The sequence below is a fragment of the Neophocaena asiaeorientalis genome, unplaced genomic scaffold (genome assembly GCF_003031525.2).
Source record: "Neophocaena asiaeorientalis asiaeorientalis breed wild unplaced genomic scaffold, Neophocaena_asiaeorientalis_V1.1 scaffold430, whole genome shotgun sequence".
In the NCBI taxonomy this organism is placed as follows: domain Eukaryota; kingdom Metazoa; phylum Chordata; class Mammalia; order Artiodactyla; family Phocoenidae; genus Neophocaena; species Neophocaena asiaeorientalis.
This window is the reverse complement of record NW_020173691.1, coordinates 2,037,643-2,059,816: the sequence shown is the minus strand read 5'-3', so window position 1 is coordinate 2,059,816 and position 22,174 is coordinate 2,037,643.

The window sequence follows — 22,174 nt, the reverse complement described above, 5'->3', positions numbered from 1 at the left end:
CTGGACTGGTGAGAGGAATGGTGAGAGGATTTGTTCCGGAGGAAAGTCTGGGTACCGGTACCAGAAGAATGGGGAGTAGATGGTGGATAGGCAAAAACAACAGATCCCCAACCCCTGTGCTAAGTGTTTGCTCACACTTGGTCAGAAACAAATGCTTTCCCAGTAATAAAGGGGATTTTGGAACTTGTAGTACATAGTGGTACGTGTGTTTTTTCTGGCATATATTTGACTATAGCTTCATAGAATGAATTAATTTAACTCTACTAATCCATTTCCCATAAAATAAGAATACTGCTAAACACAAGCAGCACACTGTACCTCCTCCATTCAATGGAAATATAAACGCAGGGTCACGTAGACAGCTGTCACAATAGCTTATTGTCATATACTTGTGTGTTCTCTCACTCACAGGCACATAGGGCCTATGATTAAGAGAACAGGACCACCAGAGAGTCCATGTGCCTCCTTTGACTCAACTTGCAGTTCTGAAAAGACATTTATTGATAATGATAATAACAGTAATAATAACCATATATTTAACGAGTGTTTACAATATGCGAGGAATATGTCTAAGTACTTAATGTGTATCATGTCATGTAATCAGCAAAGAAAATATTTAAGGCTTTCTCAGCACCTAAAGCCAAGCATTAGATAATACGGGGCCAGGGCAGTGGATTGTGCTCAGACTTTTTCGTTCATCTCGTGTGGCACACACTGAGATGGCATCACCTAGCATCCCCTTCAGGACTGGTAGGCTCATTCCTAGGCTGCTGGGAGTCCTGTGGGCGGACGGCCCTCAGCCCTCAGCCTTCTCTGGGAATGGACGACAGCTAAAGAGATCTGCTGTGCTCACTGGAAGCTTACGTCCAATGATTAGACAGACATTGTCAGGGTACAAAAGCCTTCATCCCTTGACCCCCAACCTGGGGCCACCACAGCTTCAGCAGAGTCCCCTGTGGGATGGGCTGTGGCCTTTTCTGTGTTACAACCTAATTTCTCCTTTTGTCCAGTCCTGTTGCCTTCCCTTCTTTCACAACCATAAAGGCAGAGCTCTAGTTAGTATCGTTTTCGTGTCCGTATGATAGAGCTATTTCTGAGTGGGTGGCAAATATGGCACTTGGAATGGTCCCCTGACCACCACCATCTCCTCTAGTATCTCCTGATCAAGCCCATGCCATTTCTCAGCCCAGGATAAAGGGGGTATACACAGAGCCAGCACTTACACATCACCTCGTCTAAGGCCTCAGGAAAGATCCCTTGACAGGGTGTGTGAATATCTGGATTGCATTCTGGATCAGTCACTATGTCACTGTGAGACTACAGACCCTCTAACCAGAAATCCTTAAACTCTCAGGTGAGGGATGAGGAGAGGCTCAGATTTTCTACTTGTAACTTGAGGATGTTGAAGTAATCTCTAAATTTTCTTAACTTAAAAATTCTGTGATTTTAAAGAAATAATAATGCTTGTACATATGCAACTTACCTGAATCTCACTTTCAAACTGAAAATGAGACAATATTCAGCTTTAAGGGCTGATGCAAATGTTTAATAATAGAGGTAAATGTGCTTTAAAATCCGTGATGGTTACTTTTATGTCAACTTGACTGGGGCACAGCATGTCTAGGTTAAAAATCATTTCTGGATGTATTTTGAGGCTGTTTCTGGATGAGATTACTACTTGAATCTGTGGACTCAATAAAGTAGATTCATTCTCCTATGTGAATGGGCATCATCCATTACGTTGAAGGCCTGAATAGAGAAAAAAGGCAGAGGAAGGAGGAATTCATCCTTTTTTCTGCCTTCCTGCCTGCTTGAGCTGGGACCTTAGTTTCCTTCCACCTTGGACTGAGATTTATGCTATCAGCACCCCTGGCCCTCAGGCCTATGAACTCAGAATGAATGATAGCACTGACTTTCCTGGGTATTTAGCTTGTAGATGGCAGATCATGGGACTTCTTAACCTCCATAATTGTGTGAGCCAATTCCTTAAAAGAAACCTCTCTCTTGCTCACTCTGTAGACACCTCCTGCCTTCTCATCTACATAAAGAAAAAATCCCCAGGTCTGCTGCAGAGGGTCTTTGAGCTAACCAGCTTCTTTGCACTTGTCCTTGAAAGCTAGACCCACATTTTATAGAGCCACGTATTTACATGCACCATCTTATTTTGGTGACTTTCCCACTAGACCTCAATCTCCCTTGTTTTCACTCCTTAGTGTGCATCAGGAACACTGACAGAAAGAACAGGTGTGGAGTCACTGGGACCTGTTGGACCAAGTACCAGCATGCAATATTCACGTCTTGGGCTCAGCCATTGCTTTGCATAAACCACATCTCTCTTCCTGGTCCCAGTGTAACAGTTGAAGAACTTGTTCCTGCTGCAGAGGGCGGATCCCTACCCAAGGGATAGATTTCTCCTAAAGCCAATGTTCTCAAAGGATCATGGCTCCCCTTGGCTTCTCAGCTTCCCATTTTATATTGTAAATGAATAACTGTTTTTCAAAGCGTTCTTCCCATCTGCTCTTAGACAAGGTGTCTAACTAAATTACATTCTGCAACGCATGCTGACTGCAAGCTAATAAAAGAATAACCAGATACGTAGTAAGTAGGTTCTTAATCAGAAGACTATATTGAACTGGAGATAGTAAAAGCCCACATAACTACCTACATATGCTAAAAATCTATAAAGGTATAGTCTGGGGCAGCATGGTTTACCCCTCTAATATGTCAGCCTTTGTTTTGCACATAGCTTTATTACTGAACTTAATAAACTATCAGTTTTATTAGGTACAGTACATAACTCCTGGAGTTTTATTATAGTAACTATAATCCCAGCAGAGTTGAGAGAGACAAAAGAGATCATTTCATGGGTGAATACTCTGAAATACAAAACTAAAGACAAGTTTATTGAAAACATTTATTTTCACGAAGCAATCTGACTTTTGAAGAAAGTCGAATACATCATCATTGAAAATAACATTTTATCTCCCAATTCCTTAAGGTGGTATCTCCTAGGATATAGACCCAAATGGATCCTTGAAACATTGAAGCATTTTACCAGTAAAATTATTATGACTTCACCAGAATCAGTGTGGAATGAAACCAAAGGAAAAAGATGGGCTGTAAGGAAAAGTGACACCCTTTTCACTCCCTCAAACTTCTTGTAGAAACCCTGGCTTAAAAAATCAGGAAGGAGAGAAAATATTTTGGAATGCCTTTGGGATATTGATGAATTTTGCAGACTTTCCTATACTCAATGGTATATTTAAGCTTGTGATTTTGGCATTTGAGTGTCTGATGTGGTTTAGAAAAAAGACGTTTTGCTGTCATTTTGCTTGGTGTTTCTCTTGAGAATGCTCAGTTAAAACTAGGTTAACTTGACTTGAAATCTAACTTGACTAGACAATAGCCAGAGAAATGATCAATTTGTCACTAGTATGCTTCAAGGAGAGGTTTGTGTTTGGTTTAACTTGAGACTTGAGTTCCCCAGAGGGAAATAATACACTTGAAACTGAGTCCATTTCCTGAAAGACACAAAAAGTGATCAACATTACCCATATTAACCCAAGGAGCAGGGCCTTTAGATTAAAGTAGATATCACATTCGCTTTTCCTATCTGCATTTTGGAACCATAAACCTGATGGTCCAAATTTTGAAAAGATTTTTTTTTCAGACCAATGTGCCAGTTGAAATTTTGGGGATCTCTGTCTTAGAACTATCCTTGTCATCCAAGCACAAACTCTTTGAGATGACTCCTGTTTTCCATTTATCTTGCCCCCTCCTCCCATCTCTTAGCAACCGCCTATATAAGAGACAGCTCTATGGCACCATCACAACTCATTTGGTTTGCCTGGAACATGACAAGATACAGCAAGAGAATGGCAGGGATGAGCCCAGAGAAGAAGGTGTAGATTCAGCATCGGCGGACCTTGTACACCATCCTGGTATTTTGGGTTCCTTGGAATTTCAGTAGCGTATATACTGGTCTTGTCAATTTCACATCACTGTTGTTGCCTTGTTTTAGTACTCTTAATAGGTGCTTATTTTCAATGAGAATGTGAATGTGAATGTCTTAAGGGCTGAGACTGTAATGTCTTATCTGGATTCCTCTGAGAGGTTGGTTTCTTTAGGAGAGGGTGACAAGGATGTGATGACCAAGCATTACAGAGCTTTCACCTCAACCATTAGGTAACCTTTGCTTTGTGTTTCTCTTTTCTGGAGATAGGTTGAAACAGGTTAGAGGTTACCTTAGGAAACTGACTTCATATTTGGTGGAAACATTCTACCTTATCCTCATGATTCCATCGCTGAGTTTTATTTTTAAGGAGTTCTGACATTTTGCACAATGCTGCAAATGACCCAGCAGTTCATGATCTTTTGATCTAGGAGAAAGAGAAAGAGTCACATTTATACATCCATAAGCCTGGAACAAGATAATTTTCATGTTTGTTTCCATGAGAAGTTGTTATTCTCTATGATCTGGAGGGCTTGATGGATAGGAGGGTGGAGGGTGAAGTTTGTTCACAGTAGACACCAGAAGAATAAGTGAGCTCACTCACACTTGAAACATGGATTTATTTTCTTAAGCAATTCAAGGACCATTAGTAGTAGGTGGAATGCATATCAGAGAAAGGGAGGGGAAGGGAAATTTCAGACAAATGATTCAATTTGCTACTGTGATATAATTGATCCCATGTTGTGCACACATCCCAGGTTATATAAATGCTTTGTCTAGCAGCATACCCAGCACTTAGACTCACCGAAGTACTTGTGAATGAATATTGTTGTAAAGCTAAATCATCAGCAGATAACATAGATATATTCTGATATAGAAAGATGAAGTTTCAAATGTCAAACTGCACTACTTTTTCTGTGGAGTGGCAATGAATGACACATCATTAGCCTACTATACATTTTGAGTCATTTCTTCTTCACTGTTAAAATATCATTCACACATTTTACAACCTATTTTTATTGTCTTTTTGGCTTGTGCCAAGTAGCACAGCATGGTGATTCTGCTAACTAAGATCAAGATTGAGGCAGCCATAAACTTGTTTCTTTCATTGAAATGCCACGTCATTGTCAACTATATGAGTCAGCAGAAATTTGGCAACCTGGCCACATGCATCTGGGAAAACTAAGTAGAACTGTGAGTTCTCAGCTGCAACTCAGGAGAATGATGTTGGGCATCTTTGTAAGACTGTCCTTGAAGAAATCAGTTCACTGTGGGACTTCAGTCAAAAGTGTCACAAAATATCTTCTCAAGAAGGGTACAAAAAGGTGAACTGAGCTGATATTACTACTGGTCAAAACCATGGTGACTCTGGACCTGGCATACCTAAAGGGCACTGTATAACTAAAGGACACTGTGATCACCATCGCTTTAGCACAGAGATAAAGAACCTGGAGAAAGTCTCAAGCACAGCAACCATCATTTGCACAATGATGGGAAGCATTTAGCAAAAGACGTTATATCCCAGGTCACAGAATCAAAAGACTGCTCCCTCTGTTAGAGCACTCTTGCTTTATATACTCATATTGCTCTTTCTCTCCTTAGGTTGGGTCTCTGCTCAAATATTACCTCTGGGAGATGTCCTTCTTAGCCATGTCTAAAATAACAGCCCCCTTCTCTTTCTGTACTTTCCCCTTAGTCTCCTTTATTTTTTCACATCACTAATTATAACACTACAATGCTTGACATCATATCATGTATGTTTATTTATTGTCTATTATGAGATCATATGCTCCATAAGGGACAGGGACTCTGTTTTGTAGTCTGGGTATTGAGATCATTCTCTGACACATAGTGGGTTTCACAATAAATGTTTGTTGCAGCTACTCACTAAATCCCTTATCTAACCGAAGTACAGATCTGGAAGTAGATGAGCTTCTGAGCTCCATGATTTTGTGGTTCATTCAGGTTTTTATAGGGCTGGTGAGTGGTTGAAAAAGGGGTTCTGACTCCCTGTCACGTGTTCCTTCTATTCCCTCACACCACCTCCTCGTTACCATGGCTCCTTGATAGACTTTTGTCAGGAAAACAGCTATTTGAGGGATGGAAGCCTATGAGATTTTCACCAGGAAATGATCTGGAGTCCAAAGTCAAGCTGGTCGAATGCACAGCTCTACTAGGAATCCCACTCCACCAACCTCTGACTCCTTCTTCTGAAATATGGCCATAAAATAATGGATCTGTAAACTGCTCTGGGCAATTATGGCACTCCTGGAGTGAAAGTGGGCTGTCGTTAGCCACACTTATGGATACCAGCTTGCCGCTGTTGGCTCTCAGCCAGGTTGGGAAACTGCCTTCCACTGAGAGGACACAGGTTCAAGGGGATAATTAGGCAGAGTTTTGTGCAAGTTTGTTGATATAAATGTGCTACAGATTAGCCTTTTCCCCTCTCCTTGCTGAGTAAAGATCAGAAAGAACAGGTGGTAAGCTAATGGGGGAACATGAAATTAATACTTTGTTTCCTGGTCCCACCTTTGTTGTTTTTGTACAGAGGATTTCTTCAGAATCTTCAAACACATTGCAAGCACCTTTTCCCTCCCAGTTTTATTTAGTTTAGTCTAAAATGTCTGGCCCAAAGGGATCTGAGCCATCCAGGTTTTCAAAAGGAGTTCCCCTATTTTTGTGGGAAATGATCTAGGAATAAACATCTGGAAAATGGAACAATTAAAAACAATATGAAGTAAAACACAAACCTTTCAAATTAGCTTTTAAACCCCAACCACAGTACCATCTCAGACTCAAAATGTCAGCTCAACCTTAGTCCAAGCAGTTTGTTCATGCTTTAAAATATTCCAGGCAGTAATACTGCAGCCACTCACACCTCTCAAATGACAGTCTGTTGCATGGTGAATGATGGGGTTTTCATAATGTTTATGTCTCCACACATACTGAAGACCCTAGAGCTTACTTCTAGATGTCAATTGTCAGTCCACAAAAATAAAATGAAACAAACATATTGGTCCCACCCTTTATTATGATGAAATGAATTTCCTTTCCTCATTTTTGGACCCAATAAAAAATATTTCAGAATTATTTTAGAAGGATCTGGAGACTCAGAGTTTCTTCCTTTATGGAAGATCCTCAACAATGGAAACTTGTCCTGTGATGTGGATTTGAATGTGCGTGTATGTATGTGTGTGTCTGCAAGTCTCAGTCCAGTTACCCTTTCTTCCATGAAGTTTATTCTTTTTATTCTAGACTTAATCATTTCCCTCTATCCTCAACATGTACTGCCTCATGATTTTCTACTTAATTACAAAATGGCTTAAGTGGCTCTGTTATACGTTGTTTTAACTTCAGGTGGGAAGCAACATGGTCTAGTCAAAAACTATGGGCTTTTGAGCGATGTTAGCAAGATGGCAAACTAGGAAGCTCTGGGCCCTTGCTCCTCAATGGAAATAGTAAATGAGCAACAACATACAGACCCAAGTTGCTTTGTGAGAATGTTAGGAATCAGTTAAGAATCTTCAGCAACCAAGCAAATGCCTAACCAAGAAAAAAAAAATTCAAAATTAAAAAAAAAATGTGTTGCTTTGTTGCTCACCCTTGCCCCACTCCTTCCCCAGCACAGCTCTCACAATCAGGAGAAAGTCACTAAATTCCTGGTTCCTCCCTAAGGATGAAAGAAAAGAATGAACCTTTTAAACAATGTTCCTCCTGTCTAGAAGCTACACAAGGGAGTAGTATCTGTTTTGCCTGAGTCAGAGTGCTGATGGGAACAGTGGCATAATTTAGATACTATATTAAAGGACACTGAAGGCAGTGGTGGCTGCTGTGGCACATGAGATCTGCAGGGGGACTGAAGATCTGTGGGTGCCTGGGGGCAAGAGATTACGGGGTGGAAGAATATGGTAGAACATTCAAAGCCCTGAGAAGAAGCAAGGGTGAGACTTGCAGGGAAATTAAGATATTTAAAAGGAATCATGTATGCAGGGGAATTGGGGTTAAAATGCACATGAATATGCCCAGAGAAGACATATGCCCAAAAAAGGTCTGCGAGGACCTTCAGCCTTCATGCCAGGCAAATTAGTGAAGGTATTCTCCTTCACAGAACTAGTTCACAAAGACTGAGGGCAGTGACTGGTTTTTCAAATGCCTAAGTTTCAACAACATATCACAAAGCATACACAGAAACAGGGAAACATGGCTCATTCAAAGGAATAAAATACATATCCAAAATGAATGTAAGTAAATACAAGCCTCAGGTTTACTTGACAGACTTTAAAACAAATGTCTTAAGTATGCTCAATGTGCTAAAGGAGAACATGGACAGACAACTAAAGGAAATCACAAAAACTGCATATGAGCAAAATGAGATTGTTAGCAAAGTGATAAACATTATTAAAAAATAACCAAATAGAAATTCTGGAGCTGAAAAGTGTGATAACTGAATTGAAAAGATTCATTAGAGCTGTTCACCAGAAGACTTTAACAGGTAGAAGAAAGAATAAATGAACTTGGACACAGGTAATTTGAAATTATAGAGTCCGAGGAACCAAAAGAAAAAAGAATGAAAAAAAGTGAAGAGAGCCTGAGACTTATGAGACACAAACAAGCAGATCAATATACACATTATGGGAGTCCCAGAATGAAGACAGAGAGAGTGGTGGGGGACTTATTTGAAGAAATAATGGCTAACCCCACCCCCCAATTTGAGGAAAGATATGAGTTATGACACAAAAATTTCAACAAATTACAAGTAAGTTGAGTCCAAAGATATCCACACAGACACATTATAGTCAAACGGTTGAAAGTCAAATACAAAAAGAGAATCTCGAAAGCAGTAAGAGAAAAGTGACTGTGATGTTCCAGGGATCCTCAGTAAGATTTTCAGAGATTTCTCAGCAGTAACTTTGTAGGCTACATGGCAACGGGGTGATATATTTAAACTGCTGAAAGAAAACGAAAAAACACCAAGAATTTCATATCTGACAAAGCTGTCCTTCAAAAATGAAGGAGAGGATTTCCCTGGTGGTGCAGTGGTTAAGAATCTGCCTGCCAATGCAGGGGACACAGGTTCGAGCCCTGGTCTGGGACGATCCCACATGCCGCAGAGCAACTAAGCCCATGTACCACAACTACTGAGTCTGCGTGCCACAACTACTGAAGCCCATGTGCCTAGAGCCCATGCTCCACAAAAACAGAAGCCACTGCAATGTGGAGTCTGTGTACTGCAATGAAGAGTATCTCCCGCTCACCACAACTAGAGAAAGCCCATGTGCAGCAATGAAGACCCAATGCAGACAAAAAATAATTATACATATTTTTTAAATGAAGAAGAAAGTAAGACATTCTCACCAAAAAAAAAAAAAAAAAAAAAAAAGGAAAGAAAGAAAAAGAAAACCTGGAGGAGTTCATTCCACTAGACCAACCCAACAAGAAATGTTAAAGGGATCCTTAAAAGTTGAAACAAAAGGACAATAGACAGTAACTCAAGAATCACACAAAATATAAAGTTTTCTGGCAAAGTTGAATATACTGACAAATACAAAATCTCATACCATTGTAATTTTGTTTGTAACTCAGCTTTTTATTCTTTTATAGGATCTAGAAGACAAAAGCATAAACATAATTATAAATCTATGTTAATAGGTACACAATTTATAAAAATGAAATCTGTGACATTACAAATAAAGTTTATGATACATGCTACAACATAGATAAATCTTGAAGACATTATGCTAAGTGAAATAAGCCAGTCACAAAAAGATTAACACTGTATGATTCCATTCATATGAGGTACCTAGAGTAGTCAAATTCATAGAAACAAAAAGTAGAATGGAGGTTGCCAGGGGCTTGGCACAGGGAAGAATGGGAGCTGTTCTTCATTGGTACAGAGTTTCAGTCTGGGAAGATGAAAAATTTCCAGAAGTTAGTTGTACAATAATGTGAATGTACTTAGGCCTATTGAACTGTATGTTGAATAATGGTTGAAATGGTAAATTTTATGTCATGTATATTTTATCACAACTAAAACTTTTAAAATATGGGCTTTGGAGCTAGACAACTATGAGTCTGAGTTTCAAGCTCCTTTAAGTGTTATCTGAGTAACCTTAGGCAAGTAACCTATACACCTTGAGTTTTAGTTTCCTCTGGGATAATGTGGAAATAAAGCCTTGTGAGTTGCAGTGACGACAAAATGAGCAAATGCATGTCAAGCAATTGGGACATAGTAAAGAGAGTAACCATTCTAGACAGCAACCTCCTTGATGGCAGGCCTCAAGTCTTATATTACTTCAAAGTGCACAGATAATTGTAATTTTACTTTAGGAGTTTACTTTGCAAATGTTCACTAAAAGATTTTGGAACAAAAAGAAGCCACAGTGAAGTCATCACTCAGGTGGATGGGTGAAGAGGAGAACGGCTGTCTCAGTTTTCTGTGTACACACTTTACAGTAAAACAGTCAGTCTCCCCAAACCAATTTTTAAAAATCTTTACTGGAATGAGAATGAGGGTGGAGATAGGAACACAGAACTAAAGAGATATATGAGTATGGACATTTTTCCATTCTATAAACGATATTTTTATAGGATTCCCCGCTGATGGCTTTGTGAAAACCCACATTGTGTCCTTTCTCATCACCCCTTCATCCCTAGGGACAGCACCGCCCCACATGCACATGGTTTCCTGCACATCCAGCATCCGTAAAGAAAAGACCAGGGCACCAGGTCTTTTGCTCATCCAGCCTCCTCTGCCAGCTAACGGGGAAGACTCCAGAATGAGGATACTGGGAGAGAGTGTTCTGTGTTTTTTTTTTTTTGTTTGTTTTTTTTGTTTGTTTTTACTGCAGCTTAAAGCCTGTCCTACCAGAATCCTGCCCAGCAAACACCAGTCTTGGCTTCAGCCACTGCGTGAAGCGTAGCTTTCTGATGACTAGTTTAGGTCCCAAAACCCTTGTTTATACGGATTTATTTGGAAAAATAAAACCTTAAAATAGAAGTCTGGGCTTATCATGTGAAGGCCTTTTCCTACCAACCTATAAGCAACGAATGTTTGGTTTATTTTTTCCTTCAGATAGAGTACATTCCAAGAGGAAGTTGATGTCAAGTATTTGGACAGTTAAGATCTGAGCACCAGCTTTCCTGGGATGGGGGAGGCTTTTTTTAAATATTTCATCAGACTTGTGAGTTACAGGTTTGTAGCGATTCTTAAAAAAAGAAAAAAGAAAAAAAGAGGCATTCTTATCCCATCAAGGAAAAGATCTCTTTAATAGACTACAGGAGCACATGGACCCTGGTCTCTGTAACTGAGATTTCTAGGGCACCCTTTTTCCCTAGGAAACTACTCAGGATGTCTGTTGGGCAATCTTCCCAGGGGAAACTGAACTAGCATGGTGACAAAAGGGAGCCAAGCCAACTCCTGAGCCCAAGTAGGGAAGGAAGCAGGTGACTGAATGGGGAACAATTACTGAATACAAATGCTTCTCTTTTTCTTGTCTTCCTGGGAGCAGTTCATACTGCTGTCCAGGGTGAAATACTTCCTCATGCATTCCATGGGGAAATGGGTATGTCTTACAATTGCCCCTATCTAGTGATGCAGAAACTATCAGTGATGGTCCACTGACTTACCCAACAGAGAGAACTTTGGTGAAAAATGTGTGAGGTGTGTGTGTGTGTGTGTGTGTGTGTGTGTGTGTGTGTGTGTGTTCGGGATCTACACAAGGGCTCTGCAGATTCTTACTCAAGTGGCCATTGCCAGATAAGCAGTGATGATTGAGTGGAGAAAACTCTCGAACCAGAGCTCAGATACTTGTGTGGAGCAGAGGGAAAGGGACTGAAAAATCTATTCTGGTGATGAGCCAGTTTGTACATCAGTGAAAGCTGGAGAACTAAAGGCTTCTTCCTGAGAGTGTGAGAGATGGAGAAAGATAACATCAGAGCATCAAAGCTGCCACATTTTTGTGGTTAGATGGAGATTACAGTAGAGAGTGACAAGATAGAATGTTACACATCTGCAACATTCCAGTTTGATGCAGCAGCTCCTCCCCTTTCTGGCCACAGGAGCTGTTCTATGGCCAGCACTGCCCAGAGAGGATAAATCAGTTAGCCAGTGGCCTAAGGGTAAGGACTCTGAGAAAACAACAACAATAAAAACCAAACAAGTTATAAACCCTGAGTTCACAGGCACTCCTGGGAGAATTGTCTCTGTATTGCATCCATTCTCCGATTCCTTCCTGGGGGTACTGGAGGGGTCTCTGTGAAGCCCTGAGTTCTCAGTGTCAGGCACAGGGAACAGCTCCACCTGTTGCCAAAATACAATTTGGTTGTTTGGGGTGGGGTAGACAGAGAAATGAAAATTTTTCGTTCATGGCCTGACACCTAAGGGGAGGCAGAGGGAGTAATTTTCCTATCATCCATGCAGGATGAATTCTGGGTCATTTCATGAACTGTCTTCTCTAGAAAAGCTTCAGAAGCAACCAACAGAGTGGAAATTGGAAACTCTTTTGTGCTAGGGATGGGGAACATCAGCAAACAAGGCCATTGCTCCTGTCACTAATTAACTCTAGAGACAAATTACTTCATTCTGTTGCTCACTCGTCTTCCTCATAAATATGTGAGTATCCTTTCCAAATCCAAAAGTTACTAGTTATTTTCCCTCTTATTTACTCATCTTGTCAGCTTTGTTCTGACATCAAGATCCAGAAGAAAGCTGAGATCTGTTACCTGACAGTCAGTCCTGAAGAACTGGGGACCTCCTTTCAACTCCTTCATTGATGCTATCTCTTGGGAGCTGTTCAACATATAAACTGAGTTCAAGGCTCATTTCTTTTTCAGCAATATAACATGTTATTCTTTAGGTTCTCTTCATATTCAGAAATGAAACCCTGAATAGTCAAAGCAATCTTGAGAAAGAAAACTGGAGCTGGAGGAATCACACTCCCTGACTTCAAACTATACTACAAAGCTACATTAATCAAGACAGTATGGCACTGGCACAAAAACAGAAACATAGATCAGTGGTACAGTATAGAAAGCTCAGAGATAAACCAACGCACCTATGCTCAGCTAATCTATGACAAAGGCATCAAGGATACACAATGGAGAAAAGGCAGCCTCTTCAATAAGTGGTGCTGGGAAAACTAGACAGCTGCTTGCAAAAGAATGAAATTAGAACACTACCTCACACCATACACAAAAATAAACTCAAAATGGATTAAAGACCTAAATGTAAGACCAGACATGATAAAACTCTTAGAAGAAAACATAGGAAAATCACACTTTGACATAAACCACAGCAAGGTCTTTTTTGACCCACGTCCTAGAGTAATGAAAATAAAAACAAAAATAAACAAATGGAACCTAATTAAACTTAAAGGCTTTTGCACAGCAAAGGAAACCATAAACAAGATGAAAAGACAAAGCTCATGATGGGAGAAAATATTTGCAAATGAAGCAAGAGACAAAGGATTAATCTCCAAAATATACAAACAGCTCATACAGCTCAATATCAAAAAAACAAACAACCCAATCCAAAAATGGTCAGAAGACCTAAACAGACATCTCTCCAAAGAAGACATACAGATGGCTAAGAGGAAATGAAAAGATGCTCAACATCACTAATTATTAGAGAAATGCAAAACAAAACTGCAATAAGATATCACCTCACACCAGTCAGAACGACCATCATCAAAAAGTCTACAAACAGTAAAGGCTGGAGAGGATGTGGAGAAAAGGGAACCCTCTTGCACTGTTGGTGGGAATGTAAATTGATATAGCCACTATGGAGAACTGTAGGGAGGTTCCTTAAGAAACTAAAAATAGAACTAGCATATGACCCAGCAATCCCACTACTGGGCATATACCCTGAGAAAACCATAATTCAAAAGGACACATGTACCCCAATATTCATTGAAGCACTAATTACAATAGCCAGGACATGGAATCAACCTAAGTGCCCAACAAAAGATGAATGGATAAAGAAGATGTGGTACATATATATAATGGAATATTACCCAGCCATAAAAAGGAACAAAATTGGGTCATTTGTAGAGATGTGGATAGACCTAGAGTCTGTCATACAGAGTGAAGTAAGTCAGAAAGAGAAAAACAAATATCGTATATTAACGCATATATGTGAAATCTAGAAAAATTGTACAGATGAACCTATTTCCAGGGCAGGAATAGAGACCCAGATGTACCGAACGGACATGTGGACACAGTAGCGGAAGTGGAGGGTGGGATGAATTGTGAGATTAGGATTGACATATATACACTACCATGTGTAAAATAGATAGCTAGTGGGAACCTGTTATAAAGCACAGGAAGCTCAGCTTGGTGCTCTGTGATGACCTAGATGGGTGGGATGGGTGGGTATGAGAGAGGTCCAAGAGGGATGGGATACATGTATACATGTAGCTGATTCATTACATTGTATAGCAGAAACTAACATAACATTGTAAAGCAATTATACTCCAATTAAAAAAAAAAGAAATCAAGATTGCTTCTCATACATGCTTCAGACCTCCTGTGTCATATGGGATCCTTTTTCTGAAGCATCCTTTAGTCACCAAGAGATCCAGAGACAGTTATTTTAGAGTTATGGTTTTGGGTTTCCCTCTCTGCCACTGAGTAATAAACAGACATACCTGCTATGAACTGTTTTGAAGTGCTTAAAGAAAATGATTTGCAAATATATTCTATAAGCTTCCTGGCTGACAGTGGTAATAAGTAAAAACGATCCCTTTTATTTGTGAATATGTATCTCTTCAACCAGGGCCATCTTAATTCTACAGAGACTGTGTAGTCTTTTGTAGAACTCTAGGTTACATTTGAAAGAAACACCAGGCTTTATATTAATACCAAGGCTTTAAGACCACACTGGTTAATGACTCAACCAGCTGCCTTTCCTCGTCTCTAATACTGATCTCTTTTTAGGAATAACTGCCATCCAATACCTCCCTCTCAAGTACTGGGTCAACAGAGAGTCATCTGACTGATTTTTCCATCAACACTAGGGAATTGGGGGTTGGCACCAACTGGTTATATCCATTTCTTTCTTCAGCCTCTCGTTGTGCCTGGGTCTTAATATTTCTCTGATGAATACTAGTTGCCTCTGGTCACAGTATAATGATGGTACTCTTCAAATCTTGCCCTACTAAGGAAATGCACTGACCTCCTCCCCACAACAACAACAACAAAAACATATACTCAGACACCATGTACTGATAGCATCTTTGCTATAAATACAGTCTCTTGATATTTAAATATTTGTGTGTAGCATTCATCTTCATTCATCTCTCTTTTGCCTTTGCTCAATTATGAAATGCCTATAATTGCAGTCAATATCAAGGCATCCAGCCTCTTAGGAGGAATGTTCGGGAGGTCAAAGTTTTTGTTTATTGGGTAACAAGCTTGCTGGGGTCAGTACATGGGAGCAGATAGTGGTTTTCTGGCATCTGGGACAAGCATCACCAGAGTGTGAGCCCATTACTCAGAGAAAGTAAACCCCAAACCAGGAGATGGCCCTCCAGAAGAAACAACTAACTTAAAATGGAGATGATTCCAAACTGTTCCTGCCCTATTGGAGTTGCTGCCTGTTTCTCCTCTGGCCAGTGTCCTTCCCAGGGTTTCAGTCTCAGACAGTAGGAGTGAGAAGCTCTCTTTCCCGTGGGGTTGATGGCTGGCTGCCATCATGTAATCATGGAGCCAAAAGGTCATGATAACCTCACCACAACTGCAACGTGGGCTTCCTCACTGTTCTAATTTGTGACTGTTGTTTATGTGTTATATATAATCAACCACACATCATTAGTCAACGTATTTATAGGTGGAATTATGTCATATTTAAGAGCACAGCCTTTATAGTTGGAGATTTGTGGATTCAAATTTTGTCTCTGCTATTTGCCAGCTGTGTGGCCAGAGGAGAGTTGCTTAACTGAACCTCACTGTCTCATCGGTAAGCTGTTGATAATTACATCTATTTTATGGGGTTAGTGCGAAGATTCAAAGAGATAATGTATATAAAATGATAGCTGTGGTCTTTGCATGTTTTAAGCATTCAAAATAATAAGTGATTTTATTATTAATAATATTGATTTTTTTTGATTATGTAAAATTATTAAATTTACAGAGGGGCATACATTGAATAAGAGGGTATTCTGACCCAGAAGATAATATGTTTTCCTTTTTCTCTGAGGCTGAGGGCCTAAGAAGCATACTAATAGTGATAACCAAATACAGAAACTTTTTTTTGTCACCCTTTCAGCTACATAGACATGATTCTACCCAGGTCATTAGGATTTTCCTCAACAAACTTAATTCTTTTTCAAGGATTTTGGAAACCAGTCTGTCTTTTTAGTAGAGCCAATCCATTATTCTCATTGTCAAATATCAAATTCAGCCCTTTCCTTTTACTGTGAGACAAATAGATGTTTCTAGCCTTAATAGAAACTATTGCAAATTACCCAGAATTATTTTCTGGTGGAGAAGGTCTAAGGCAAAGACATAAGCAAAAGTCCAAAGTGAAATAGCGAGTGGTTATTTAACCATCTAAGCTTTAGTGTAGACGGTGTGCAACCCTGAAGAAAAAAAGAATCTTTGATTTTATGCTTAGCTTCCCTCCTTGCCTCCCTGATATTGCTTTGAAACTTTGAATCAAGTAGGCAATAGGCAAAAAATTGTTTTGATATAGTCCTTCTGAGGAGAGAGGTCAAAGATGCAGTATATTTCGTGTGTTTGAAGGTGTGTGTGTGTGCGCGCATGTGCACAAGGGCATGCGCACGCATGTTCACACATGTGCACCCATGTACACATTCCCAATGGGAAAATAATTATCCTTGATGATTTAGGGCTGCTTACAAAGCACATTTACTATTAATGCCCCCGCTTTTTTTTTTTTTTTTTTTGCCATGCTCTCACTTTCCAAAATCCATATGTTGTAACTGATATGAGGCGCCAACTGCTTTGCTGCACATGTGAACTTAATAGAGGCAAATTTAGATGAAATCGTTCAAAACTGCCAGTGTATTTTCATCAGTGCCAAACATCACCACGTTAATTCTTTTTCCAAGTTGATTGTTAGGCTAGCCTTCTCTAAAAGAATGATTGATTGTGCTCGCTGCAGCCAGGCATGATAAGCAAAGATGCTGGCTTGGAAGCTGGTCCCTCTGAGCCCAGCCGGTGAGACAACTTCGGGACTGCATAGCTCCTTCCTGAATTTTAGTCCTCAGTTTTCCATCATCACAGAGCTCTTGTCTTTTGGTATCTTGATGCTGGTGTCTCTACTCTGTGTAGGCAGATTGGTCTAAAGAGATCATGGTGCAGGTGATTTCTACTTCTAGCCCCACAGCTGGGTGCTGACATTGGTTTGCAGTTGTGCTAATCTCTGTTTGCAACTCTGCTCCTTCCTCTGGAGACTGATTCAAGACATTTGCTTAGTTCTTCTCCTTTCCTAATCTTTCTAATGGTAATTTCTTCTAACTTTCTCCGTAGAAGTATATTTCAATGTAGTATGGTTTTTCTGCCCAGCTTGTTCACTTTAATCTTACTTTAAAATCACCTAATATCAGCTGAGGGGAATCCTACTACATGCTCTTCCTTATCAAAACCAAATGTGCAGATTTTTGTTTCCATAAGCTCCATTTCAAGCTGGTCAGAGTACCAAATAAGGGTGAATACTGCTTAGAAAGCATATTCATACATCTTATGCTTTTGTGCCTTTATAGAGGTCTCCTGGACCGAATATTATTATTATATCATTGCTATTTTATACATGAGGTCACTCTATCTCAAAAAAAAAGTGCGTTTGCCCAGGGTCACACAGCTACTAATTTAGCCAACAGTTAAATCCAGGTCCTTTGTCTCAGAGTATCTGCTGATTTTAGTGGATCACAACTACTTCTGAGTCTGGGGTCCTGAGTTTCACCAATAGACTGCTATGGAAGCATTTGTATGGTTTCTGGTGCCCCAGACCTCCTCCCCAGATTTTGGGGTGAGGTGGAAGCTGGGCAAGAGTGTAGGAGAAAAAGGCCACCAAAACTGTGGGAACAAGCTAGGATTAAAAACTGAGGGGGATCAGAAGGTCACAGATTCTAAAAGGAATGTGACAGTCTGCAAAGCCAAGATTAGAAGATGTGTCAAAGATGAGGAGTGGATAGAAGAATAGATCATAAGTGAGTAGAAGAGAGTAATGAGAATGAGATCATGAGAAGGAAGTGATCCAGGGTAGCTGCCTAGAACCAGCTTAGTTGTCTAGTCATAATTATAATTCCAGGGATAGGATTGATTGGTAGATAACCAGTGGCTTTCTGAGCTGATATTCTCATGTTGTGGTATTGATATGACATTGATTTTATAATTTTAGAAAAGGAATGGAAGGTTGGCTCTACCCCCAGGTTATCTGCTAAAGGTCATCTGGAGGTGCTAGAAATGTGAAGAGTCACTGATCTGATCCCTTCCCTCCATCCCCCAATTAAGTGAAGATGAAGATGGCATACTTACTTATCCAAGTCAGACTCCAGGATTCACATTTATTTCTGTGGGATCCTTTAATTTTCTGGTGGTTCCCAATGTATGGATTTCAACAAGGCCTGGCACACAAGCCCAGCTATATATCTGTTAGAGCTTCTGAGAAATGAATACTGCTCTACTTATGTCATCTAGAATTCTAAAGGATAGAGGATTCTCCAGGATAGATTCACCTTTGGTTTCTTTCCTGGAGAGGCAAGCATCTGGTGAAGTAGTACTAAGGTGAACCTTACCACCTTGGGGGTCTTAAGAGAAGACCAATGCCTCTTACTCTAAATACTGCCCATTAACTAGGGTGAGACTTGAGGCCTCTGAACTGACCTCCTCTTAAATGGGAGTCCCAGCATTCCCTAAGAAAGACTGCCCTATCCATTTGCATATATTTGTGGCTTGTTTAAATTCAACACTGATCCATTTATCTGTTCATTTATTTGTCAAAAAATTTCATTCCGATACTAGGCATGGGAGAAACAAAATTTAGTGAGATTATGGACTAAGTATTTCTATTTTGTTTTGTACTGAACAGTGCTCTTACTGCTATTATAGAACTTAACCTCTATTATGATGATATTCTGTTTATTTATCTACTCATTAAAATGTAATCAATATAAGGATAAACTTTTGTATCACTGGTGACTACCACATGGGAGGTGCTTGGTGAATATGGTACTGAACAGATGCAATACATTTGCTTTCTAGCATGTGAAACAAATATTCATGTGATGAAGGTAATAGAAAGTAATACAGGCAGTATTAAATTAATTATTAAGCACAGTGGTGATCAGTATTCAAGTACTAACTAGTTAAAGTCTTCCTCCTAAGGCAGAGAACTGTCTCTTATTAGTGAGATCAGAATTTCTTACCCTTCGGCATTTATTCACTCCTTAATTTATTTAATAAACATTTACTGAATTCCTACCAGATTCTCAGATAAAGCTGATGGATCCTTTAGATCTTCACGGTACAGGGCATTGGCCATCACTTCACTAAACCAGTCAAGGTAGAAAGACAAGAGTTTCTGTGAACTAGGCACCATAAAATATGCTCATCCTTTTCAAGATATTATAATTTTATTCTGAATTACATTACCTTTGAGTTTTAGGGTGGAAAATCCCCAAACACTTGTTTGATGACTATCTTTCATCTTTGTCCATCATTCACATCTTGTTCAATTCTCAAATCTTTCAATTTTTGAAATTATAAAATTTCTAGTGGATTTCAGGATTCCTTCAAAGTTTGTTTTCTAGATGTCTTTGGTAAAACATAGTATCATGGTCACGATGATCACTTATTCTTTCCTAAGTTTGAACATCTTATTGTTCCTTGGTTCTTTCTCTTTCTTATTACCAGATTCTGGCTAATTTTTTTGCCAATTTTCATTACACTCTTACTGCAAAATATTAACTAATAACTCAGGGCTCTTATGTTTTGAAAACCACATCTCAATTTTTAATTGGAAATTCTCTGACCCCAAAGCTAAACATGCTCTTCAGAATTAGAGGTGAGTCAATGTCTAATTTCCAAAATGGAAGCCAAGGATATAGATATGTGGGACCACTTTTTGCTTTAAAATAAATTTTTAGTGAGACCATGCAGCTCCTATATTTCTTGCTGACCATTGTAGCAGTGACAGGGGCTAAGCCTTTGGGCCATTGTGTAAGTGAAAGCAGAGGGGCAAACTTGTTGATTTTCAAGCTTTGAGACAGAGCTATAGAGGACAAGTGTCAAGAACGGCTGAAAGTCTAAAGAAGTTGAGGTGAGAGTGGACTCAAGTAGGTCCTGAGGCTCTGTGAGACCCCAGGGAGTTCTGCCTTACTCTGAAAGGATATCAAGTCGTTTAGATAGAAACAAAATCCTCTTCATGCCCTGAGTATTTCAGGATCCCTAGACCTGCTTTTGTTGTAAATCCCAGTTTTAAACCAAAACTGAAGGAGTTCAAAAGCTAGTTTCAGAGGTTTTAAAATGCAGGATGGGGTTCCTCATGCCCAGTGGTGTCAAGGTGAAAAATACATGAAAGTGGAGTTAGAGAGGATGAGGGCAGGAGAATGTGTATATCATGGGATGAGAGGTCATTACAAGCATGTGATTATTACTTTCCAAAGTGTGATAGGTAAAAAGCAAAAGGAAACAACATTTACTATAAATATTTCTTCTATGTCCAGCACAATACTAAACTCTGCCAACTGTGAGGAAGATTTAGACTGGTATGTTGGTCTATGTTCGTATTATGTATAGGCTCATTTGATCAAGAAACACATGGTGTTAATCACACGCAAATGAATTGGCTATGAGGCAGAATTGTAATGCTTGTTTCCTATTCTTGGTTCCTGTTGTTGCCAGAGAACTGAATTACCTGGCAGAATTTCAGGGTCTGCTTTTCTTGACCTGCAAAATGGTGATGATGGTCATTTCCTCAGTTGAGAGAGAAATGACATCTCAAAAGGCAGTTGTGCATAATGGAAAGAACATAGGATTTGGTATTTAGAAGATCTTACCTTCAGTCAAATTTATGACCTTTATTAACTGTGCACCCTTGTCCCAATCACTTAATCTCCCTAAGCCTTAATTTCCTCAACACCTACATGGGATAATAATACCTACCTCACAGGATTGTTATGTTATGACAATATGACATAAAGTATATAAAAGTGCTTTGCAAATTTAACAAACATTTAAGTCAATTTTTGTGCCAGGGACTCTGCTAGGGGTTGAAGATAAATTGGTGAAAAGCACAATCTTTACCCTCAAGGAATGGGAAGTACAGAAATGTGAATAAATGATTATAATTATACCAACCCCATAAGGTAATATATTTAATGTTGTTAAGCAGAAAGTACAATAGGATAAATACCTGAGCTAAGAGACAAAAGGTGAGTTAAAGATTTCTGGGCAGACACATTTGTGAAAGTTTAAAAGAAGAGGTTGTAGAAGAAGAGATCAAGATGACAGAGTAGGAGGATGTGGAGCTCCCTTCCCCGCATGAATACATCAAACATACATCTACATGTGGAATGATTCTCACAGAACACTAACTGGAAACTGGCAGAAAGCTTCCTATACAACAAGGCTGTAAGAAAGATCCACGTGGAATCAGGTAGGAAAGGAAGAGAAGGGATCAGGTTGGGAACTGGGGCCCGGGGAGGGGTCTCAGAGAAAAAGGGAGATTACATGGGTGGAGATGCTCACTGGGGAGTGAGCGTCTTGAGCCACATACTGGGTGCCCCGGCCCTGAGGTCCAACATGGAAAGATGAGCCTCCTTGGCTGATTGGAGAACCAATAGGACTAATAGAAGGGCTATGGGAAGAGTCCACTTGGGAGGAGTACCAGAACACTTCCTCACTCCTGAAGTAGGGCAGAGAGGGCAGATTGAAACTGGGCAGGTGGTTGACTGATTTCTTGTGAACACCTCAGCCTAAACTGAGTGAATTCTCCAGTCCCACTTTCTTTGTGCTGCAGCTCTACAGTGGAGCAAGAGCCATCATGACCAAGGAAAGAGCTCAGCCATGAGACACAAAGACAGATCAGACTCAAAGCAGCCTCTGAGTGGGGGGTGAGTGGGGGGAAGCCATTACTGGCACTTACACAGGCAATACATCAAAAACAGCCCTGACGGGCTTCCCTGGTGGTGCAGTTGTTGAGAATCTGCTTGCCAATGCAGGGGACACGGGTTTGAGCCCTGGTCTGGGAAGATCTCAAAT